Here is a 14,246-nt window from a genome sequence, read left to right as displayed (position 1 = left end):
CCAGGATAGAAAGGACCAGTGTGGTTTGAATGATAAAACAACATATTTTTCTTATGAAATATTTATGGTATGCGTGACTAGGGACGTGGTGGGGTTGTGACCAGGGGTGTGGCATGGGCGTGGCTTAAGTGTCCATTTTTCTCATCTCAAAAAGTTGGGAGGTATGCATAACACGCGTGTTAAAATGTGTGTGAACTGCAATTGAGACTGGACATAGACTTTAATGCAAAGTCTGCATGCAGCGAGATAGAATAATGCGATCTGTTACTGTAAACAGGCCCATAGGATTGTATGGGCAGTAAGTTGACATGCAGAATTTTTCTGCAACGCAACTAAGCACTGTGAACCGAGCCTTATAGTCCAAGTTTATAGTTACATAGTTATTTTGGTTGAAAAAAGACATACGTCCATTGAGTTCAACCAGTATAAAGTACAACACCAGCCTGCTCCCTCACATATCCCTGTTGATCCAGACAGGGGCGCCTCTAGCCTTCTTGTCACTCCAGGCAAGAAATCCTGTGGCGCCCCCCCCCCCCCCCCATAAAAAATAAAACAAAAATCATATACATTATAGAACACTTCACACATGATATAAGCCATCAGAGAGGGATAACTATGAAACGGGGCCCTGGGCAAGATAACACTTTGCCCTCCACTGATGGTCACCTGGCTTATTTAGTTAGGTTTGGTGGGGGCTAGCAACCACCAGGCCCCTAAACTCTCTCTAGACCCTAGGCAGCTGCCTAAGTTTGCCTTGTGGATGATCAGCATTGTATGCCATACAGCACATGCTGCCAGTATGCACCTCAAATAAATACAACACCCACACTACAAGTTCCAATGGCAGTCACATTGCAAGATCGGATTATCAAGCAAGACATTCTTACTTTCAAAATCATTTTTCACAAACATTATGAGATATGCAAATATGTTACCACCTGTTAGGGTAGGACTAGAGTGGGTATATCATGACATTGAAGGGCTGATATGGTAAGGTGGTTTAAGGCACAGTGTACACCGAGCGGTTTTAGCAGCGATCCGCCAACCACATCTGTCTGTGAAAATGCTTGGCTAATGTATTTCAATGGGATGATGCACACCAGCGGTTTGAGGTTTTTAGCAAACTGCAAACGTGCCTCCTGCTGCACATTTGCGGTTTGCAGAAGCGATTCTGCCTCAATATAAAGTATAGGAAAAATGCAAACCGCTCTGAAAAATGCTAGATCAGAGCGGTTCTCCAGGCGTTTTTGTTACAGAAGCTGTTCAGTAACATCTTTACTGTAACAGTATTTGTAATCTGCTTCACAAAAACGCTCGGCTTGTTTAAAAAATGTCTCTAAACATGCCTAGAATCGCTCCGGTTTTGGTGTGCACTGGGCCTAACAGTTTGATTCATAATCCATTCTGGAGATAAGCACAGTGTGTTTGTAGTGTAAGTGATACAAGAGAAGAGAAGTAGAATGGAGGGAGGAAGGGTAGTAGAGGGTCAGACTTGATGACATGGATGAGCAGATATCTATGAGTAGAATAGAGGCTCAGTGGGTAGCACTACTGCATTTTAGTGCTGAGTCCTAGGCTTGAACATTGGCCAGGGCAAAATCTGCATGAAGTTTCTGTGTTCAGACACTTCAGACATTTCCTGCATCCAAAAAAACATACGAATAAGTCAACTGGTTTACCCCAAAACAATCCTATATTGAAAATATTAGACTATAACTGTGGTAGGGATTAGATTGTGAGCTCCTCTGAGGGCAGTCAGTGACATGACTATGTACTCTGTAATGTGCTGTAGGAGATGTCACTGCTATATAAATACATAATAATAATATGGTAGGATATTAGACTATGACTATGGTAGGATTAGATTGTGAGCTCCTCTGAGGACAGTCAGTGACATGACTATGTACTCTGTAATGTGCTGCAGGAGATGTCACTGCTATATAAATACATAATAATAATATGGTAGGACATTAGACTATGACTATGGTAGGATTAGATTGTGAGCTCCTCTGAGGACAGTCAGTGACATGACTATGTACTCTGTAATGTGCTGCAGGAGATGTCAGTGCTATATAAATACATAATAATAATACGGTAGGACATTAGACTATGACTATGGTAGGATTAGAGTGTGAGCTCCTCTGAGGACAGTCAGTGACATGACTATGTACTCTGTAATGTGCTGCAGGAGATGTCAGTGCTATATAAATACATAATAATAATATGGTAGGACAGTACACTAGGACTATGGTGGGATTAGAGTGTGAGCTCCTCTGAGGACAGTCAGTGACATGACTATATACTCTGTAAAGTGCTGCAGGAGATGTCAGTGTTATATAAATACATAATAATAATATGGCAGGACATTAGACTATGACTATGGTAGGATTAGATTGTGAGCTCCTCTGAGGACAGTCGTTGACATGACTATGTACTCTGTAATGTGCTGCAGGAGATGTCAGTGCTATATAAATACATAATAATAATATGGTAGGACATTAGACTATGACTATGGTAGGATTAGATTGTGAGCTCCTCTGAGGACAGTCAGTGGCATGACTATGTACTCTGTAAAGTGCTGCAGGAGATGTCAGTGCTATATAAATACATAATAATAATATAGTAGGACATTATACTATAACTACGGTAGGGTTAGATTGTGATATTTTATTAAGAAATAATCAAAAAAAATGCATTTGCATACACATAAATAATACTAAAAGTATGCACATCAATGAATGCATAACATAAAAACTCCTCAATATAAACACAAAATAAGGGTACTTTTCTTAGAAATATCAAATTTATCAAATTTATACAAAGGGGCAGATACAGATGCACACATAACCTGATATAGGCTACACCTGTCAAGGAGGTACACATACACACACAATCATGCTAAACAGGACCTAAAAACACGGATAACACAGACCACCAAATCAAAAGTGACAACACCTACATTACAACAGTCATACAACTAAAACCACCAACATAAAACTACATTCAAATGACTCATACAGTAACCATGGAGCTTTTACGTCCATAAGGATAGAACTGAAAATAATGTTGAAGACTGAAGACAAACAAAGTAACAAGACAAAACTTAAAGAAAAAAGTTACAGGACGGTGCAAGAAAAAAAATAAAAAGGAAAATAATAAAAACCTCAACCAAACACGTATACATGGGAACACAAAGGGATAACTCCTTCGTGTTTGCGGCCTATCTTCAAAAATAAGTATAAAAAGAATCAATATCTACAGTGGAAGTAAGAGACAGAAAAGACCCATCACCAAGAGAGACTGCACCAGGTCAAGGAGGCTTGATGTTCTGCCACGCCAGAGCCCAAGCTCCTCTTCCCAGCTTACGTCTCTCCAAGTACCGAATCTGCCCAACCTCACCGAGTATGTTGCTCACCACCACCTGGACAGGCAAGATTTTCTGTCTAATAGCTAAATCACACCGTGCTAACCAAGTGCATCGCCTAACCACTAAACTGACTATGTATAAAGTGCACAAATCATAACCCTGGCGTTGGTTGAAAGCTCCATATGCCCACTCAGCATAACTGAGATGCTCCAGAAATGGGATATTGAGGGCCCCACCCACCTGTTTGTACACCTCTACATTGAAGGGACACGACACCAGGAAATGGTCCATGCTCTCCTCGACACCGCATCCTTGTCGAGGACAAACACGCTCAACCACACTCCTGCATCTCATGTTCCCACCAACATAGAGCTTGCCCTGGAAAGTAAGCCAGGCGATGTCCCACAATTTATTCGGAATTCGCGTCGAGTTAAGCACTCGTAACCCCCCCTCCAAAATTGTGCCTGGGCAATCCCTCAAGGCCAGTGTGTCATGATAGTAAGAATCTATCACCCGAGCCAAGAGGGCTTTCCTCTCGACCGATCTGATATCTTCCACCGTCAATCCCCACTGCAATAATTTCTTCATACAAGGTATAACGTAGGCCGGAAGATAGCCATGGCGTGCTCTCAAATTTTTCACTGGACCTCCGCTCTTCCAACTCCCAAGGAAAGGCTCACACCAAGCTTGAAAAATACTAACCCAACTAGGCGGGCTCTCTGCAAGCATGTTACCAACATTGTACTTAATGAAAATCAGAGAGAAAAAGACAATCGGGTTGACCATCCCTAGGCCACCCTCCCGCCTAGTTCTGAAAGTAATGTTCCTGCGTACATGGTTCAGCTTGTTCCCCCAGAGCATCTGGAAGAACAAGCCATTGATCCTGGTATACAGGGATGCTGGCAAAATTGCAACGTAGCTGACGTATAACATGATTGGAACCAGATAGATTTTGATCAAGTCGACCCTTTCTCTAAGAGTTAAACTCCAACTCTTCCAACGTACTACTTTTGCGCTGACATCATTGAGTTTGCTCTCCCAATTTCGCAGGCTATAATCGCCTGGGCCGAATCTGATGCCAAGGATTTTTATTTCTGGTTGTGGCACAGGGAAGGAACCAGGAAGTTCGAAGGATTCTCCATCCTTTCCCATCCAGAAAGTTTCACATTTATCTGGATTGATCTTTGAACCTGATGCCAATGAGTACCGAGTGATCTCTTCGGCAACCACCAGCGCCTCCTCTGCCCCTGAGATCACTACAGTAACATCGTCAGCATACGCCAACACCTTCAGAGGCGAGACGCCAGGGACGCCCACCGGAACCCCACCAAGCGTGCCGCCATCTAGCCTCCTTACGAAGGGGTCAATGGCAAACACATATAGCAGAGAACTCAGAGGGCAACCCTGGCGGACCCCAGAACTCACCTCAAAAGGCTGGCCTACCCATCCATTGATAAGCATGAAACTTTCAGCCCCTTTGTATAATGTCTGTAGCCAATTAACAAACCCACCCGGCAAACCATAAACGCAAAGCAGACGCCACAGATACTTGTGATTGACTCGATCAAAAGCCTTTGACTGGTCCAAAGTCAGCAAGTATTTTCCCCAACCTTCAGCCCTGCACCGCTCCAGGACTTCCCGGACAGCTAAAAGTGCTGAGAGTGTGCTCCTACCTGAAACAGAACAGTGCTGACGGCAGGAAAGTACATCCGTTACCTGGGACAGACGCCAGAATAAAACTTTTGCCAGGATCTTCCTGTCGATGTTGAGAAGGCTGATGGGACGCCAATTCTCAATCATCTCAGGATCACGACCTTTTGACAAGAGGATAATCGCAGATTGCCTCATGGAGGGCGGTAACTGGCCCTCGGCAAGGCAGTCGTTAAAAACACCTGCCAATTGAGGGGCCAAGATGGATATGAAAGCCTTGTAAAATTCGGCCGTCAACCCATCTGGACCCGGGGTCTTTTTTGGTGCAAGACCACCAATGGCCTTCGCAACTTCCTCTGCAGTAATCTCTCCTATCAAATCTGCAGCAGAAACATTTACATTTCCCAAGCCAGGTGTGGAAGCCAAGAAGTCCTCCATCCTCGTTTGGTCAAGTGGCTTCTCCCCAAGCAGGTCAGCATAAAACTCTCTAGCGATAGATAAGATCTCCGACCTGGACTTTGCCAGAGACCCCGATCCATCCCTGAGACCATTGACCGTCTTAAGCGCTGCACTTTGTTTGTAGCTCTGGTAAGGGTCAGGTGAGTGGTATTTCCCATGATCCCTCTCCAGAACCAAAGAAGCCAGCCGATCATACTGCTGTTGCTTGAGGTGAAGTTTGACCTCAGAGATCTCCCCCGGATCTCCGCCCTCAGAAACGAGAACGTTTAACCTCTCCCTTAGTTGCTGGTAAGCAATGTTTTTATCAATACTTCTACTTAACGCTAGACCCTTGAAAAATGTAATCACACGCTTTTTGACTAATTCCCACCACTCAGACCTACTGTTAAAGCAGTCCAGGATGGAAACCTGTGCATGAAAAAATTCCTTGAAGGATTGTCTTACCCTTCCTTCCAGCAGCAGGGACGAATTCATCCTCCAAATACCCCTACCCCTGGGAGGAGCATCTGAAGTATTCAAGCACACCGATAGGATAAGGTGATCCGAGAATTCTACCGCCAACAACCCGGGGGTTGAAGTAGTAAGACCCTCGGAAACAAAAAACCTATCTAATCTACTCCTATGACTACCTCTAATAAACGTGAAACCCGTGAGATCCGGTGAATGTCGAATGTGTACATCCACCAGATCAGCCTCACTAACCAGTCTAACTAAATACCTACTATCAATGTCTACCCGGTCCCTGGTACTTGACCTGTCTCTAACCCTAGTGACGGTGTTGAAATCACCACCAAGGATTACCGGGTAGGCACAAAAAAGGAAAGGCCTGATCTGTGTGAAGAGGCGTTTCCTCTCCTCCCTAGACTGGGGGTGGGCATAGATGTTGATGAGCCGGAGGTCTTGCCCCCTCACACAGACGTCTAAAACCAAACACCTCCCCAACTCTACCTCAATTACTCGCCGGCATGTTACCATATCAGTTCTGAAGAGAACTGCCACACCACTACCAGGCTCTCCCGCAAGAGACCAGAAGCTCGGACCGGCCCTCCAGTCCCTCTCAGCTGACCATATGTCAGCTACAGAGGTGAGTCTAGTCTCCTGCAGGAAGAAAACATCAGCATCAAAGCTGGCCAGAATCGAAAAAGCCAATTTTCGAGCCCGGGGATTTTTAATGCTGGCAACGTTGATCGTTGCCAACATGAGTGGTGGGGGAGCAGCCATCAGAGTAATTGAGGCTTCCCTTTGTCTTCCCTAGACAAAAACAGAAAAGAAAAATAAAACAACATTAACAAAACCAAGAACATATACACATCAGACAGTACCTCCTTGATCAGGAGGTGGCCCACTTATATCCATAGCCTCTTCCTCTGAAGAAAGGGTTACCCCTTCACCTTGGTCAGAGGTCAAGGTTTCAAATCTGTTAGAGAGTCTGATGTCAGACCTCCTGCGGCTGACTTCAGCCCTTGTTAAAGACCTCCGCTCGTCAACTGATTTTTTTCCTCCCTTTTTCTTCAGAAATCTCAGTCTGTCTTCTAAGTGATCCCCATCATCCCGTGCTCGAGAATCCTCTGCCCGGGAGTCAACGGATTCTTCAGAGGGAGGTCGAAGGCCTTTCTTGATGGGAGGTGGGAGGGGGTAAGGGACAGGTTGGAGATTGGGTTGGGAAGAGGGAAGGGATCTTGGAAGGGAATGGGAACGGGTGTGGGGCCGGGAAGAAGAAGGGTCTGTGGTTACCTCAGAAGAGGTGGAAGGCGCAGGTGGCTTAGGGCCCCTACCCCTAGATCCTCTTTGAGGCTTGTGCTGTTGCCCAGTGGAAGGAGGGCCCATGGCACCTCCAGCCGCATCCCTGACGTGATATTGTTTCGCAGGTCCAGCCTTCGCTGTGGCCGTGCCGGCCTGAGGAACAGAGGAAGTGGACACAGAAGGGCGAGATAAGACTGACGTAGGAGGGGGCACATGAGAATTTGACTGACCAGAAACATCAGGAATAGCTTGGGCAGACTCACAATCTTCCTCTTCCATCGAGGCCAGCACAGCTTTTTTTAACTCCAAGGGCAACTGCCACCAGGAGTTTGGACACTCCGTATATGGGTGACCCATTTCAAAACAAAAATTGCACTTAATGGTCTTGCAATCTTTAGCAGAGTGTCCAAATTCCTGGCACAGACTGCACCTTGGGTTGGGACAGCTACTGGCGAAATGGCCCCTCCTGCCACAGCGATTGCAAGTCCTGGGCTGACCTGGATAGAAAACAGTGACACGGTCTTTTCCGATCAAGGATGATCTGGGAATATGGGTAACCACCCCGTCTTTAACACGTAACTTGATGGCCACCTCATATTCCCCCCACCATATCCCCAGGTCATCCAGGACTCGCTGTGGAGGGCCCATTACGTCAGAAAAGTGTTGGACCCACGCCACAACATCACGTACAGGGATGCTTTCGTTCATTGTCACAACATGGGCTTTCTTGAGTAATGATTGCCTAGATAATGGGATCACAGTGAACCCATGCCATTTGGAATTCACTGTGTCTTTTAAACGCTCCTCCATAAAGGAGTCCAGCCCATGTTGTGACACGAAACTTAGATCATAATAAGCAGGAGGGTCCCCTGGAGCCAAAATTGCAAAGATATCGACTGGTCTAATTCCCATGCCCAGGAGGAGTGCCACAAAAGCTTTTTTATTGGGTACCACCCCCTCGCCTTCCAACTTGAGGCGGACAACATTCCTCCTCCCAGGCATGCCAGTTTCCAACTGTGTCTCCAGGGGGGCCGGCACCCTCCTCCCACTGGGCATACTCCGTGCAGCCCCAGCGTAAGATAAGGGTTGTGCCCTTTGGTTCTGAGCAATAGGAGGAGCAAGAGCTGCTGGATTTGAAGAGGGTCCCAGAGGGGGAAAATCTCCACATCTGACCACACTCTCCAAATCCGGCACCTCCGATGCAACAGGTTCTACAACAATAGGTTTCTTTGCATTCTCCGCTTTCTCTATTTCCTGCAAAACACGAAGCCGTACAGGAATATATGCCTTACATGCTTCTTTGATTGCAGCAGGGGCATGTCTACCCAAACCTATTATTGAGTCACCAAAGAAAGACCTGTTTACCGGACTGGTCATGCCAGAGGATTCTGTCCCCTGTGACAATGAACCTCTGGCCACCTGCCCTAAAATCAGCCTGTAAGCCGCAATCTGGGTCTCCTGCTCCTATTGAATGGATCTTCTCGAAATTCCCCCCACACTCTAGTGTGTGGATCATTGCCTCATCTGAATGTCCGTCTAAAATGACAAACTTCTTTTTTTCTATCCTATAGATCATATCGTAGGAGCAGAATTCCGTTATAACCTCCTCTGGAATCACCTCGGGAGGGTCAATAAACTCTTTCTCTGACTCTAAGTCATCTTCATTATATTCTCTGCGTTTAGCTTCTTTCCTCTCTCTGCGTTCCCTGAAGGGATCTCTCCCAAACATTTCATATAATACATCAATTCTTTTTGAAAGTCCTTTCTCAGGACAATTTTTACTTGATACCCCTTGACCACCTGAAGCACCAACATCTTTTTCATTATTAACCTCCCCACTCCCACCATCAGGATTACATACGATTTCCTCCTCCATATTCTCAGTATCTGACAAACCATTAGCAGGATTAATAGCTTTGTTGTGGCCCTTGTGTTTTTTCTTCTCAGTTTTCTTTACTGAAGAAGAAAGAACATCTTTATCCTTTACATTTTCTCTACCAACAGGGGGTGCACTTTCTGATAGCTTAATTCTTTTACCCTCTCCCATTACATCATGAGAAAACGATATTTCATTTCTATCATTCACATCTCTTTTACTAGTGCTGCCACTTTGCTCCCCACTAGGGAGCGCTGCACAGTCACCTAGTGCTAGACAGGATATGAAAGCACTAGGTTCACTATTGTCAGTGTCCATAGACTCACTCTTGTTACCACCCATAGCAATAATTTTTTTTTCTAAACTTTTCTCACTTTTTTGAGGGGGCAGCTCTTCTTGCTGCTCAAACACACCTGCATCTCCACTACAAAGAGAAGTACTTTCCATCAAAGCGCTGGGCAGCTCTTGTTGTGTGAGATCTGAGGCACACATAAGCCCACCCTCTCTATTTGCATAAACAGAAAGTTTTTCCTCACCATCCTGCAGTTCAGCATCTCCTCCAGGGGGTGCGCATGACTTTACTTGAGAACTTTCTTCAAAGTCCACAGCTGGAAGTTCACCTTCCTTCCCACCGGCAGCCACTTCCTGTTGGTGGCCATTTTGCAGGGAAAACTCTCCAGACACCAGCTCCTTACTGGCAATTGGTTGTAAAGACAAAGAAACATTTTCTATCATCCCGAAGTGTGCTCCATCCTGTGCATCAGCAGAGACTCTTCCCAGACCACCATCACAAGGCTCTTTCTTGGTAATGAGATCCTCTCTTTGTTTTCCTCCAACAACATCAGCGCCATTTTGGATCTCCCTGTCGGCGGCCATTTTCTCAGCTTCCACCCCAGAAAGGTAGGTTTCCTCTGGAGTTTCTTCCACAAACTCTCCATCATCACTCTCCGCACCTTCCCCATCGGCACCTAAGTCCCCAGAGGCACCTTGCAGCTTGGCACCCCCAGTTTCCTCTGCACCAACAGCAGGCATCTGAGTCAGGTTCTCACTTTCCATAGCCCTTTTCTCTTCTCTCTGGGCAATTCTCTGGGATGTCCTCCTGACCACCCCGCTGGCACCCTCTATGCCCACACCAGAGCTCCCAGGGGCACTTTGACTAGCAGCACCTCCGGTCACCCCAGCATGAGCGACAGACACCTTTTGAGCGGGGGTCATGCTCACAAACATCACTTCCTCGTCTGCCTTTAGATCTTTTTCCAGGGCATGAATGGCTTGTATTTTCTCTTGTTCTGTGTTTCCTCCTTTACTTTCCTCCTCCACTTTACAGTCCAAACCCTCTATTGGTGCTGAGGGCTTGAACCTTTTTTGGCACTGCAGGCTCTCCGCTAGGGGCCCACCATTTTCTTCAAGCTGTTTTAGGCGCAGCTTTTGTTCCTCATATTTTTGTTTTATCTCCACCAACCTCTTGTCTGTTTGAAGTAGTTTGTTACTCCATGATGCACCATATCTGTGCTTGATCTCGATGAAGTTTAATCTCAAAATTGAAAGTTCTGTGTTGCAGAAGTTCACAGCTGTCATCCACCCGACGACATCATCGGCAACAGATCTGCCAGCCACGTGCCCCGTCCCCAGGTAAGCCAGGCTAGGGGGGGTATGAGCCGGCTGCTCCATCACCGGAGCAGCCGGCTAGCACAGGAAAGGTCCCTGCTAGGCCTAGGCCTTAAGCAGGGGCCTCAAGTCCCACTCCTACCCGAAGAACTGGCAAGGAAGTCGGCTACAGTCCACAGCACCGGAGACCCTCTGCTGGAAGTCAGGAGCTCCTCTGACACACGTCCTCACCCCTATGACTATGGTATGATTAGATTGTGAGCTCCTCTGAGGACAGTCAGTGACATGACTATGTACTCTGTACAGTGCTGCAGAATATGTCAGTGCTATATAAATACATAATAATAATATGGTAGGACATTAGACTATGACTATGGTAGGATTAGATTGTGAGCTCCTCTGAGGACAGTCAGTGGCATGACTATGTACTCTGTAAAGTGCTGCAGGAGATGTCAGTGCTATATAAATACATAATAATAATATAGTAGGACATTATACTATAACTACGGTAGGGTTAGATTGTGAGCTCCACTGAGGACAGTCAGTGACAGGACTATGTACTCTGTAAAGTGCTGAAGATGTCAGTGCTACATAAATACACAATAATAGTTCCAAATGCTACTGGCTCCCCTGAAGAGTGCTCAGACTAGTGTACATAGTTGTGCACATTGTTCCCCAAGTAGCAGTTGTTTGGTCAGAGAGACAGTGCGAGAGGGAGCATGAGCAGAGGGTGAGGGCGAGCAAAGTTAAGCTCCACACTCACCACAGTGACTGCAACAACACAGGAAGATGGATCCAGCGAGGTGTCCCTCATGACAAGCATCCAGCGATTCATCTTCCTGCCAGCGGGTATGCGAGATGTCACGTGACATTACAGGACGGGCGCGAACGAGAAGTCAAGTGACCGCAGTACTTTATGGGGTGTCGTCAAGGATCTTAAAGATCCGATCCTCAGTGACGGTCACTTTTCACCACACAACGCTAAGCGATGTCACGACATCATGTAAATGACTACTTGTCGCTCAAAAAAAAAAGTGATGGACATCGGGAAAATCGTTGGAAAAATCGTGAGGTGGTACATAGCATTAGAGAGAGGGCAAACAGACAGCATTAATGGAAATACATTATTATGCCATCTTCAATTATAAGTAGTGATGGATGTAATTACACACATTGCTTACATGTCCATTATCATTGTTTGAGCTTTAGATGCTGCCCTCCTATTCACTCTCTCATTGTGAAAGACAAAACCTGCAACCCCCAATGTGTCCATTACACACTTCAAACATTGTCCTTGTGAATTCAGGGAGAAGTGCAGGCTGTATGTCCCAGAGGGGAGAGCATCAGATGATCCTACCGCTCCATAGCTAGTCATGGCAAGCGTCCTGACATCTAGACATGCCAGACATTCATTCTAGCAGAGCACAGGGCTGTCTGCAGAGTTTACTGTTTGTTTGTTTGTTTGTTTGTTTGTCTCGCTCGCTCTGCAGACTCAGTAACATTTGGGGGTAGGGCGCTGTCACCTCTGTACACTGAATAGTGAGGGACTGTCTCAAATCTTTCTATGAATCCTTATTATATGCATTCCTAAAACCACTTGTGAGAGTAGAAAACTTTCACTACATACCCTTAAATGTCAGTCAGTCAGTCAGTCAGGCTCAGGGTGGACTCATGGAGAGGCAGAGAACAGCTATAAACCAGACACCTTCTTCTTAGGGAGTATCTATAAATCTGAATCTGACTTAGCAGAAGGCTATTTGTGAAAAGAGCAGAGTAACCAAGCAGCTCAGGGTGACCCAAGCTACTAGGAATGTATAGGGGGATAAAAGGAACCAAAATGCCCTCCTACTAAAAAAGCAAAGCTTGGTGTAATTTGCCTTCTTAAAACAGAAGGAAATCTATTTCTCTCCAGTCCCTTACAACGGTCTTTCAGGACAGGAATTTTTATTTCCCCTTGGACTGACAGTAATTTATTGCGCCTTCCCCATCAAAGCCGCTCCAAGCCGCTGCCTGGGTGGTCAGTAGGTTAAGGCGCCCCTGGATCCAGAGGAAGGCGAAAAACCCTTACAAGGCATGGTCCAATTAGCCCCAAAAGGGAAAAAAATTCCTTCCCGACTCCAGATGGCAATCAGATAAAATCAGATAAAATCCCTGGATCAACATCATTAGGCATTACCTAGTAATTGTAGCCATGGATGTCTTTCAACGCAAGGAAAGCATCTAAGCCCCCTTTAAATGCAGGTATAGAGTTTGCCATAACTACTTCCTGTGGCAATGCATTCCACATCTTAATCACTCTTACTGTAAAGAACCCTTTCCTAAATAAATGGCTAAAACGTTTTTCCTCCATGCGCAGATCATGTCCTCTAGTCCTTTGAGAAGGCCTAGGGACAAAAAGCTCATCCGCCAAGGTATTATATTGCCCTCTGATGTATTTATACATGTTAATTAGATCCCCTCTAAGGCGTCTTTTCTCTAGACTAAATACACCCAGTTTATCTAACCTTTCTTGGTAAGCGAGACCTTCCATCCCACGTATCAATTTTGTTGCTCGTCTTTGCTTAGTTGTCTGGCATACATAGCAACAACATGCTGGTTTTGTTCCCATGAAAACAATTATCATCTTTCTCTGCTTGAACTCTTGTACTTATTTCCTACATTACAAGTTCCTCAGTGTTGATTGAGTGTATCCCTCCTTTTCTAACTTTTTGTAGCTCATGATTTCACAGTAAAGTTATTTGACAATGTGTTTTCTTAAAAGGAACCTGAACACAATACAGAAGGAAAATGTCGAGAAATCCACCCTTTGTGTATTTAGAGAGATTAGCCTGTCTAATTCCCCCTCACCTGTGACTAATTACAACTGTAATTTGATCTCCCAGTTGTGTCTGCTGGCTACCTCGGCAGAGCAGCTAATTTGTAAACACAAGATGTTAACCCTATGTCTGCTTCCATGAAAGCAGGAAGTAGACACACTGTAGATTTATTGCAGGACTTGTATCAGCTGTAACAAATACATGTTTTTATTTAAAGATTATTATGCTGTTGGTTATCTTTTGGAGCAGAGAGGAAATTCTCAGGTCAGGTCCGCTTTAAACTCTTGTACTTATTTCCTATACAGTATTTCAAGATGAGAAGTGTTGATTGATTGTATTCTTCTTGTTCTAACTTTTTGTATCGCATGATTTGACAGTAAAGTTATCTGACAATGGGAATGATTTACAACGTTTTTCACCTATTTTCCTCTGTTTTCACCTTATCTATGTTACATTTTTTTAGCTTCCAAAGAGTAAAAATATAATATAATTAAAGGGGTATAAAACCCTGACATAATATTCAATAAAAACATGTTTTCCTACTTTTTATATGACATACGGTTATCATATTTGCATTGTGCATAAGTATTATTATTCATTTAGAAATTATACATTTCTATATACACTTATTTTACTCTGAGAGCTGACTTTGCATTTTATTTATAACTGCTTTATTCATCCTCTAACTTAATCAGAAAGCATCAGGGCCCTTTTCCACTTGCAATCA

The sequence above is a fragment of the Hyperolius riggenbachi genome, chromosome 2, assembly GCF_040937935.1.
Source record: "Hyperolius riggenbachi isolate aHypRig1 chromosome 2, aHypRig1.pri, whole genome shotgun sequence".
Taxonomy (NCBI): Eukaryota; Metazoa; Chordata; class Amphibia; order Anura; family Hyperoliidae; genus Hyperolius; species Hyperolius riggenbachi.
Note: the sequence above shows the minus strand (reverse complement) of the source record.